Raw genomic sequence first — 12630 nt, 5'->3', positions numbered from 1 at the left:
TTCCTCCAATATTAACCTAGTGCATTGTACAGTATGACTTGATTTACTAGGTTCTAGGCACTATTCTAAAGGCTTTATATGTACAGTGTAATTTAATCCTCAAAAATGACCTAATGAGATTGGCAACTATTATTTCTCCACATACAGATGAGAAAGCTGAGGCATGAATAGTTGATGAATTCACCTAAGGTTACCCAGTGACTGAGCAGCTGAGCCAAGATATAAACCCAGTAGTCTGGCTCCAGAATCTATACTTTCAACCAATATTCTACGCCATCTCTATTCTATATCAGCTCTATATCATACTTCTAGTATGCACTTTGTATGGGAGGACAAGTAGGCTACCCAGTGGTTTGGATGTTTTTCCTTGTAGTGGTGATGTATTGTCACTGAATGATAACAGCTTTTTCTTGATACCTGGAAGGTAGATTGGCAACTGAGTAATACTATTGTGTCAAGTATATGGTCATATAAAAGAGATTTGTTTGTTTGTTTGTTTGTATTGTTTTGTTTGCCCCTGCAATGCCAGTAATCTGGAAGGTGCTGGGACTTCATCATGGTAATGTTGCTTGTTCAATTCTGTACCCATATCAGTTAATTCATTTGGGCAAGACACATTATCACCACAATGTTCAAGTTTCTTTATTCTAATGCATTCTTTAAAGGGAATTCATAAAGAATCACAATCATAAGGAAGTGCTGTAGACTTAATTACAACGTGTGAAAAATTTGACCGTGGAATATCAGTGAAATGATTCTGAAATTTGAATTGAACTCTGGAGCATTTGTCAGTTAGTGTAAAGATTCATTTTCTCTTATGCGTGTGGTCTTGATATACTCTGTGGTTTTAATTTTGCCAGTGACCATTCAGCATCATACTTAATTTTCATCCTTAGACAACCATAAGAAATAATAAAGACAATGAAGATCAGGTGCCTACAGGCTGGAAATTTGTTTATTAATATTTTGTCAGATATTTTATTAGTCTTTTCCTACATAGTTGAAATATAATTTTTAAAATGGATTTTTGGGTGTAGGTAATTTTTGTCAGTGGGCTTTCCACTAGTACTAAAAATGTACTAGGTGTTTCCACGTACTAGATTTTGAATATATTTATGGCTATGCTAAGATTGAAACAATGTTAGAGATCTAGAATTTAATGTAAATTTTGTATTCTGTTAAGTGACTATATTGAGTCCATGACATTACATGTTCTCCTGAGGTCGGAGAAAATACCATATTTTAAAAGAAGAGCTGAAAAAAAATAGTGATAGCTATATCCATGGCAACAGCATAACACCCATACAAAAGGGAGTGAGAGTGTGTTGGCTAGATAGCTGCATGGCAACAGCAGGCTAGAAGGAGAGGAGGAAGGAAAGTTTTGAACCAATACTATAGTAGGCTTTTTGAATGTATTAGGTTTAGCCATTAATAGATCCAATTGATTTTTTTTACCTTCTTCATATTTGTGATTTTAATTAAAAAGAACAGTTAAAAAGATTTAGATGTGTGGTGTAAAATCAGTAAATGTGCACTTAAAATATGCATCAGTATGAGTATACGCTATTGGAAATTAAAAGCATATTATTAAGAACAAAGTTCTTTGCAATTCATTGATTGCATATATTTGTGAAGAACTGAAATACATATGTCTAAAATAAGTTAACTATCAAATTTAAAAAAGATTGAACTTTATTTTTTGTTTTTATTTTCCCAGTAAAGTGTGCAAATGTGCATATATACATCTATGTGTGTGTTTATATATATAAATGAATATTTTTTTAATGTACATGTGTAAAAGCACTGTTGAATTTTTTTTTTTAATGTACATGTGTAAAAGCACTGTTGAATTCTTCTAGAAAGTCATTTCATTTAGTTAGACGTGTGTTTTGGCCATTGTGGGAGATAGAAATGAACATTGTTAGATAGTCCTAGAACAAATTCTTTCTAATAAATCAAATGGCAGATTTTGAAAATGGTATATTGAAATTCTGAGTTTTTACATATTATAGTTTCTTTACAAATCAAAACTAATCAATAAGCTTAGTATCAAAGCTCAAAGGGCAAAAGGTAGGAGATGTTAAAATTTTCCTCTGAGCCCAAATCTACCTTACCTGTACTGTAAGAAACATCCTAATCCAGCCTTTTGTTTTTCACTTATTCCTAAAGGGGTTTGAAATTTACCCCAAGAGAAAATGCAAAGAAAGCCCCTTAAAATGATTAAAATATAAAGTGATTAATTCTCCCGCTATTCAAAAAATAGGCTGTTTTTCTGACCCTTTTAGTTGTACTGATCCAAGACTTGGTCTTTATTTTGTGTATTTCCTTTATTTTCCCTTTTCTTCTTTTTTTTCTCCTCTTCTTCCCCTTCCTCCCCTCTTCCCCTACCTCCTTTTAATGATGCTTGACTTAATACCCAAGTTATTTGAAGCCTCACTATAAAATGGATATATAAAATTTAACTGTTATCTATTAGTTTGCTTCCAGATAATGTATCTGCTTAACATCAGGAATATTTCCATGATATTTAGTTACACTTTTAACCTACAAATTATCCCTTGTAGCTGTTAAAGTTAACGAAATTTATATCCATTCTTTCCTCAAAAATGTAATACATCTTTATATCTTAATGATATCTTAGTACAATGGTCTCTAAGTTATTTATTTAGTTGCTGAACCCTTTCTTTAAATCAGAGTATTATCCTAAGCATAAAGAAGGATAAAGAAAGATATTCTGGTTGGAAAGAAGGTGTTTTTGTAAAGTGGCTATAGAGTAAACATTCTCAACTTGAATGCAACTTTTTCAGAACTTTTGTGGATTTTTGTCACTTTTGTTTACTGCTGTACCGTTAGTGCACAGAGGAGTACCTCAGACAAAGCAGGCTCATTATCCCCTCAGCCCTTGAGGGATTTATGTGGAGTATAGTGAAAACATGGTTCTCCATCCTGTAAGCCAGTCAGTGATCCTGGATTTCTATCCTACTCATATAGCTTATGTCATACACATTAACAGTAGGAGGAGTGTACCTGCCTATGTGTGTACGTACAAATATTTGGTCTGGTATTATTAAAACTTCTGGTAGAAAAATAAGAAGATTCTTCAAGCTAGAGGTTGTTTCATTCTGTAAAGCAGTAAAAAAACCCCACAAAACTCTTGAGTTTTCAATGATATCTGCAGAGATTCATGATACATTCAAGGCATTCTAGGAATGGCCTTGGAAGCTGTCCAAAATGGTAATGCTTTTGGACCTGGAGCTGTGAGAGAAGCCTGGGTTACCATCATGCACCATAGGCTTCTTACTGTAATGATGTTTCCTTATATCTTGGGAAATGTTAGGTGATTCATATATAATTTGTCTTATAAAATATGGAAATATATCTGCTGAAAAATAGACCGGCTCAAAAGTCATATTTTAGAATATCTAGTGTTGTAAAATAGTCATTTTGGCCTTCACACCATAAATGTTGACAGTTATGATTTGATTTGTTTTCATAAACATTCAGGACAAACATTTGGGCTGCCCTTTGGTATCACATATCTCTTTCATTATAATTCAAGATTTTGCCCACTTTTGAAATGACTGTGTGACTAAACATATATTTAAGTAGTTTCTATGAATTGTCAGTATTTGTTTTGTATTTCTTTAATTTGAAAAATATGTAATGATCTATTTAATTTTTACATTAGATATTTTATTTGTGGCAACATAAGAGTATCAGTTGGAATTACAAAGAATGGAGACATTCTTACATAGTCTAAGATAAGGAAATAAAAGCACTTTCCCCCTCCCATTACCTGTAGTGTTGCAGGCATATTGATGTTATAGAAACTCTGAAGGTAAAATGTGCAATCCTTAAAACAGGAATATTCATAAAATACATAGCTCTTTCCTGCAAGGTTTTTTGCAGCTGCATTTTAAAAACAAAATTAATATTACTCGTTTTGAATTTCAAAAGTTTGGCATTTGGCAGTATGTAGAGCCCCTGCATAGATTTCTACATATAAATTGGTTTAAGAATAAATAAATTAGACTACACAAATATTTGTGTAAATATAGTCCTACTTTTTGTATGTCTTTTGTTTTCAATTTGAAAGACTTTAAGTTCTCTGGAGTTAAATATAAAAATAAAATAATTTGTGTTTGTGAAAGAATATATATATTTACATTTTTGAAATGTATAGCTAATTTTCCCTTGAAATAAATCCTTTAATATTTAAATAGATAAAATATGCCCTTTATGAGATGTTGTCCCCCTCACCACAGATGATGAAGGGTTTGCTTTGTGATCTAACAAAATTCATTTTTATGTGGTAGTATTTTGTATGACATTCTGTTCAATGACACCCTCAAGGTAAAATTCTGTAATGATATTGAGTTGTCTTCAAAATGGTAACGTCTACATCTTTTTGTTGTTGTTACTTATAAAGTGTTTCAACCTGACTAGGAAGCACATGTATCATTTTGCTACTTTGTCATGATTTCCTTTTGATCTATAAACCAGATTTTATCAGGGATGCATATTCTATATTCACACTCAGTATACTGTTACTGAGGACATTGCTAATGTGATCATTAAAGTGATAAGTACCATGTATTCTACACTGTATTCCTTAAGGGAAAACAAGAATTGTAATATTAATTTTAAAGTCCTAATGTATGGGAAGTAAAAATTAGTCTATCAACACTCTCCATTGCAGTAGTGGCAAAGTAAAGACAAAGATATATTATTGAAATAAATGGGAATTAATTTCATGCTATGTACTTTAGCATTGCTGGCAGGAAAAAGATAAAAAGTCTGAGGAAAAATCAGGTAGTAGTATAAACAAAATATTAAAAAGCAAAAGATATTTATTATTAAATAAAGCCATTGCATATGTTAAAACATATGTCAATGGCTTATATATAACTGCTATTTCAATAAATACATTATTTATTGAATAATTTTGAATTTATACAGAAATATTATGACTGATTTCTAGGAACCAGGGAAGAAAAATCAGCCAAAGCTGTGGAGGACTAGAAGAGTTAATTAACTCCAGATATTTGGTTTCATGTTTAGCAATGTGATTGATGTATAAAATGATTCACACTATATGTGTCAATCATTAATTTGATACTGCTGATAATGTAAATTGGAAGATACCTATCTGTGCTTATTTCTCAATTGTATATGTAATATGCTTAACAAAACCTAACAGAGCAGACATTCTTGGTGGAATATAATAATTTCAGTGTTCACTATTACTGACCTGAGGGCTGTTAGTTTAACTGAATAGTTAATAGTAATTTATCTATGTATACTTCTGATGTCAGTTATATTAATACAAACCATGTGTAACTTTAGATAGTAAAATAAGGATGTTTCTCACTGTCCTAGTTATAACTCAACTCTAGGAATAAAGAAGTATAATAGCGATTGAGGGATGATATCTAGAAATATCCAGAAATGGTAAATTCTGATCTTTTTCTTCTTCCTTCTTATGTACCCAAATTATATTTGTACTTCTTTATTCTGTATAGGAGATACTATTAAAAGACAAGACAGTAAAAACAAGTATGCATGACAGAAAAGTAGGCAAGGTATGTGGAGAATGAGATACTCTGTGAAGTATATTTTTATAAGCCTTGATGGTGCCTCCCAGTGTGTCCCTCAATGAACAGAAGAGAGGAATGTTTGTTGAAGATTATCTCCCTTGACATTTCCTGGCTGACTAGACAATTAGACCAAGGTAAGTAGGAGAGTGTGCCATGTTGTGGTACCTGTGCCCCAGATGCAGAAACATTAATAAGGGTGCACTTAGTGGGGAGAAAGAAGGCTGGAAATATAAGTGGCCCTGGAAAGCTACCTGTAGTGGGTATTATTTTAGTAAAAATGCAGGAGAAATTACCGGAACACGGAAGTAATAGGTTACGCATTTTAAGAACTTTCTCAGGTTAGAAGGGACCTATTTTTACATTTTCTCTAAGATGTTCTAAAGTCTGTGGTGTAAATAAAATTTCTCTCCACTAATTCAAAATCTCAACATTTTCCTTCCTTTATGAAACAAATTTGCTGAAGTTAAAACATACAATGAACAAAAGACAATACATCTTCCAATATTTTATTTGATTTAAAAAGCTTTATTGTTTTTGGAATAGGTATTATGAGGTTCCTACCAGCACTGCCTGCTGCTTAAAAAGATTGTTTGCTCATCTTCTGCCAGAAAACCCTAAAAGAGATCAATCTTCCCCCAGATCATTTTGCTGAGGGCAATTGTTGATACTGCTGTCAGAAAAAAAGAGGACAGTTTTATGTAGATGGAAGAGTTCTGGCTATTTAGGTCATTGGCTGTATTGAAAATCATAAGAAACCTTTGAATTCTTTGATTTCATATTTTCTCAGTATCCTGCATGCAGTTTTAGCATTTTCCTGATGTCTCAATAGTATTCCCAATACTATAGTTACAGTAATATCCTTGGGTCTCTCTCTAGTCAGCAACAATCTCTTTTATATTGTCTCTGACTTTCATACTTCCAAGTGACTATCTTCTGAAGATCAATATCATTCCTCATCCTGAGGAAGGGGGAAAGTACAATCTAAATCAACATGCCACGTATTGGGTAGATTGAGCAGTAACCACCCTAGCTCTAAGACTCATTTCATCATCACTGGGATCCTGCGTTGCTCTCCAAGTCTTGTTCCTGTTGAGCAATCCTAGGTATACGGTACTCCATCAGTGACCATTAAACATCGAGCATTCTATCCCCATGAAGCTCCTTTCACACACAGATATTTAATTCAATTCTTGGTTTATTGTATTCTATGATTGTGTGTGTGTGTGTGTGTGTGTGTGTGTGTATGTGTGTATGGGACAGGCCTGTCTCTTGAACCCCGACATCAGAGCTGACTTCCTATTATACATTATTGTTGTTAAAATACTATTATCTAGTCTCACTATTATAGAGATAAAATTAGGAAAGTTAGTAAGTACTGTAAGATAAATAGGTTTTGTGGTCAGTGGCATGTGGAATATTAACATACTACATCTCTCTTTATGGGATCACAGTGTATGTTAGCATATATCCTCAGTAGCATCAAGATAATGGAAACTGACCCTTAATTCTGTTTAACCCAATAGTTTTCAAATAGATATGCATACATAACAATTTTTGTAGCAGACTATTTAATACTATAATGTTGATATGTAAAAGCTTGAAGTTCTGTACTAGGCAATTAGTGAAATGCTTATCTGTAAAAATAACTTCCGCAATACCGTGTTATGGCCACCAGTGTTTGACAGCGTTACATAGAAATTATGGTTTATTAAAAGTGATCACTTACTTGGTTTTACTGTACTTCTCATACATAGCAGAGGGATGGGAAAGGAATAGCATGAAGTTTGCAAATTTAAAAACTTTATAAAATGTTTTTTAAATTATTTTCCTTTATCTAAAAGAAACTTAGTGATTCTGATATGACATGAATATGATTCCCTTCATGGAAAGTTCATGTGGCTGTCTTCTCTGGAGGGTAATAACCTTGAGAACTAACTGTTAAAATGGTGTCATGTTCAGCTTCACTGTTTATAAGAACTTGTTTTAATACCTAATAGAACCTACTTCCATTTTAGTGGATTGCTATGAATGTCATGATTATCTCAAGTAGGTACTACAGTCTTTATGATTAGAATGTCCTTCAGATATACTGTAAGGGAAAAGATGTAGAGTTAACATGTCTAGATTTCAATAAGATGTTTCAAAGGTGTCTTTTAATGTCCCTGTTGGCAAGATGGAAAAATATTGACTGATGATAGAGCCAGGCAGGATTATAATTGGTTGAAAGATCATATTCAGATAACCCTGAGTTATGGATTAGTAGTAATTGGAAGGTTTGTCTTAGGACTCCATCCTTGACTCTGTCATATTCTAAAATTTCATTAAGTTAGATAAGAATTTTGGAAACAGTATTTCTCAGACTTGCAGGTGCTATGAAGCTGGAAAGAATATTAAATGTGTTTAATATGTTGAATTACAAAATAGAATTTCCAAGAAACTGGGAAAAACTGAAATATTAGACGGAGATTGTCAGATGTTTAACAGAGTTAACTCTAAAACCTTAAAAAATTAACATCAGTAAAAACAAGTGCACAATTACAGAAAAGGACACATTTTATTTGACTACAGCATGCATGTTTAACTTGACTCTGAACTCAGTGTGGGAGGGAGAGATAAACTAACGTTAGTTGAGTGTGTAATACATATGTACCTTGGGCTTTTATATACTCTTGTAATTTATCTTCAGCAACAAAATAATGAGATCATAAGTACTATACATAGTATACCAATAAAGAAAATTAAATAAATGAAAATAACCTGTCCCATAACATTAAGCAAATAAGTGTCAGAACAGATCTTTAGTCCCTAATCTATTAGAATACTTGTTGTTATCAGTAGGTTGTAAAACTACAGGAGTCTGTTAGAAAGAGTGAAAAAGATGACTCTGGCTTGATCTGGCCACAACTGGTGGCTGTTTTTAGGTCTGGCCATAGTTGCAGAGGGATAATAGTAGAATGGATCAAGTCCAGAGGAGAATAGACAAAATAACTTCATATCATGTGCATTTAATGCAGTTTGACTCTGTGTATTTTATTTTAAATAAGAAAAATTTCTGGTAGGATGTGGTAGGTGAGTTAACAAAATTCAAAAGCTATTATGTTACAGAAAAATTAGATTTTTTTCTTCTGTTGGCCTCTACAGGGAAAAACTAGGATTAATGAAGGGAATCTGGAGAGTTGTAGATTTTATTCAACATGAGAGAATTTTTATGTATTGCTGCTTTATTTTTTATCCTTCTTATTATCTTATGATATACTCTCTATATTTTTATCTTGTATATTGTCTCTTTTTCTCACTAATATAAAAGTTCCACGATGTTAGGAATTTGTGTCTTTTTAACCACACCTTTCCTGGTGCCGAGAACAGTACCTGGGATAAAATAAACATCCTAATAAAATTTGTTGAATGAAAAAAGTCAAACCAGAAATTTTTGGATTCAGTTTTGATCCTAGCAAATAACATTCTCCTTACTAGCAAATTGTGTTTTCCTTACTGTTAATCAAATAAATATTCAAATAATTTGTGAATTTACAAATTTACAAAAATTCATGTAATTTAATGTCAAGAACCATTGGATTCTCTAAAAGTCACATTAGAAATAATGACCAATAATGATTATTAATCCATCAGTGTCTATATGGAATATAATTTGCAATATCTTATATATTGGTATGTCACATATTGTCATCAAGCAGTTTCAGAGAAGTGTGAGAGCAGTGAAGTTAAATGCTAAGCAGTTTGCTTGCTAGCTGTATCATCTTGAAGGATTTACACAACTTTATGATTTGTGTTTCTTCATCTGAAATTATCAGTACCTACCTCATGAAAATTATTTTAAAGTATTAAAAGCTATAATGTATGTAGTAAAGTGAGTATAAATATTAAATAATATTATCAATATTAGTAGTAAATAGTAGTTACTCTTATCAGGACTACTCACTACTCAAACTGTTTACTTGAAAATAATAAATATCAAGGTTTATAACAACCATCTAACATTTAGAACTGCTTACTGGGGTTTTGACCAAAAAATCCATAGTTCTTTTGACCTTCAGATAAAGAAGCAAAGTGTTAGAATTTGGGATAAAGAGAAGACTGAGTGAATTACAGATAAAGATAAAAAAATTTGTTCTCGAGGAATGTGTATTGTCTCTGTACCCATTTTTTTCTTCTCACTCACTACTTTAGTCTTTTTAGGTACAACCCCTTTTCTCTGCTTCCCTTGTTGCTCTGGAAGGATTGAACATAATAGCCAGTTGAGTTGCCACAGGCAGCTTTGCTATAAAAGACTGGCACAGTCTCTCCCATTACAGCGTTTTCTTCCCTTTTGTGAAAAGACTCCCACCCTGATATCTGCTGCTGAGAGCCATGCTGAAATAGCCATTTAAAAAACGACCCTCCTTCAGGCTATGGCACGTCTGTCATGGTGTCTTTGTCTTCACTCTGTTTTTGAAAAATCTACAGTTTTTTGTGGTAAACTTTATTCTGTTTTATGAAAACATACCACTGACAACTACCAATAAGATTCAGTATGACTTTAGTCATTGCAGATTTACATTGGTTGTCTTAAAAACACACTTCATTTATCTAGCCTGAGCATTTATCATCTTAAAAAAAGCTTTTCTTTTTAAAAAATTATGTGTATTACTGTGAACCATTGAAAAGTAAATTGCATGCATAATAATTCTTTAATTGTGGATACTCCAGTATGCATTTACAGAAAAAATAAAGATAATCTCTTATGCTTTTACATAACTGCAGTAGTTACCAAATTAGAACATTAATGCTGATACCTTACTAATTATCTAAACTATAGTCATTATTCAAATATTGTTGTTTTTCCCCAGTAATGTCTTTTATAGGTATAGAAAAAAAAACTTTAATTTTTGGAAATATTATCATTTTGCCAGGATATTCCATTATTGCCACTCCTAGCCTCTATTACTGAAAACTGTGCTTTTGGTAATAACTTACTTTGAAGATAGTGCCAATTATAGTCATGTTTATCATTATCTTTTCCCCCTCATTTGTATAGGCAATCTGTAGAATCATGCCTGTTAATCTTAAGAGACTTCTCTCTTAAATTTCTAACTTTTTTTTTAGATATAGAACAAATTACATTTCATGTAAATTTATACTTCTTGCATAAAAATTAGAGAGGCAGGTACAGTAACCCCAAATTAAACAAAAATTGTTCATAACTATAATGTGGAGTTAAAATTTAATGTAATATGAGCATGTAAATCTTGTAATCTTAGATGTTGCTTCCTTTTCTAAATGTGAATTTAATTTAGCATTAATTAATAAGTATCTTTAGTTATATAATTAAAGAATATATTTCATGGTAGTAATATACCATGGAAGTCTTTCATTTGAACACATCTGTATATTTATTTTAAAACAGAGGACATAGTCAGATAAGATCCTGTAATTACATTGAAAATATCTAGTAAAAATCTTAAAATATAAAAGCTTATTTTCAATAACTGCATCTTAGAGACATATTTTCAAGGAATTTACTGATACTCTTGATGGTTTTCCAAATCATGTTTTAAAAATGTCTGGTTTACTGCTTTTTTAACACTGACAAAAATGTTTCATTGCATACATCCTTAAACACTGCTACCTTTCATTTGATGAGCACCAACAAAACATTAAAAGTGTTGTCATCATGCATCTGTGTACTTCTAGTCCTTTTGATTGATGGCTTGATTTAAATAATGTTGTGTCAAACCAGTAATGCCATAGTTCTTAATCCTTTTAGTGCCAGAGTGCACAAAATGTAGTTTGTGATTACATCTAAATTCTTCAGATAAAGCTCAGTTAAAGGATAAGACAGAAGTATGAACAGAGTTATTATTTTCCATTAGAGTTGTAAACCATAGTAGAGGCTATAATTCCAGGAACAAGAAGTTGCAAACAGCTTTCTTCTTTTGAAAGTTACTTATAAATTTACTTAAATGACCTACTCTATTTTTTGATTCAAAAAATACTGTATACTATGAATAGGACAAATGAGCAGGTAAAGTGCATTAAGTGTAACACATGATTATATATAAAAATATTTTCTGCATTTAAGTCTCAGATCTGGAAAGACTGACAATAACTTAATATAACTGATGCTAAAGAAAGCACCAATAAAGTCAGTTTTCAAAACAATGTTTTCTTTGTTTTTACTTTATTATTTTTTAACTGAAGTATTGTTGATTTACAATAATATATTAATTTCAGATGTATAACAAGGTGATTCAGTATTTTTATAGATTATACTCCATTGCAAGATATTATAAAATAATTGATATATTTCCCTGTGCTATACAGTATATCCTTGTTGCTTATTTATTTTATACATAGTAGTTTGTATCTCAGTCCCATACCCCTATCTTGTCCCTTCCCATTTCCTTCTCTCTACTGGTAACCACTAGTTTGTTCTCCATATTTGTGAATCTGTTTCTGTTTTGTTATATACATTTTTTTTTTATTGAAGTCAGTTACAATGTGTCTACCATTCTGTATGTACATATATGTGTGTTTGCGTGTGTATCTTTGCAGGTATGAGGTTGTGTAGCATAATATGAATCAATACAATAGGAAGAGGAAGGCATGATGGAGAAACAGAATGGTAGTGGGACAGGGAACTTATCTGAAAAGAGGATATGAAGGAGGATCAAGATAAACAATGGAGGGAAAGCCCAAGTTATCAACATAAAATATAAGAATAAAATAAAGAATAAAGAATGGGAGTATACAAATGAAGGCTTAGATAATGATTCGATATTAGTGAGAGTAAGGAAGAAGCAAAAATACAGTAACCGAAAACAAAAAAGAGGAGAGAGAACACTTGCAAAAAATGAAACAAAACCCAAAAATACAAGCACAAAAATATATAATGAATTAAAATATATGTTGAAAAGGTAGAGTGACTGGTCTTGAAACTGCCATCATCACACTAATGGTAATTACTTTTTCTGAATTTTTATTTCCTAAACCTCATTTTACTCAGCCTACATTATAATTAGCATAAATCTGAGTA

General features: G+C 31.8%; 1 protein-coding gene across 2 annotated transcripts in view; it reads left to right on the top strand.

The window, feature by feature from the left end:
- The window catches only part of GRID2 (glutamate ionotropic receptor delta type subunit 2), a 1267385-nt gene that overhangs the window by 72985 nt on the left and 1181770 nt on the right, over positions 1-12630 (top strand). The window lies entirely within an intron of this gene.

This window comes from Camelus dromedarius, chromosome 1, assembly GCF_036321535.1.
Source record: "Camelus dromedarius isolate mCamDro1 chromosome 1, mCamDro1.pat, whole genome shotgun sequence".
In the NCBI taxonomy this organism is placed as follows: domain Eukaryota; kingdom Metazoa; phylum Chordata; class Mammalia; order Artiodactyla; family Camelidae; genus Camelus; species Camelus dromedarius.
The sequence above is the reverse complement of the archived record's forward strand: the minus strand, read 5'-3'. Positions and strand labels throughout refer to the sequence as shown.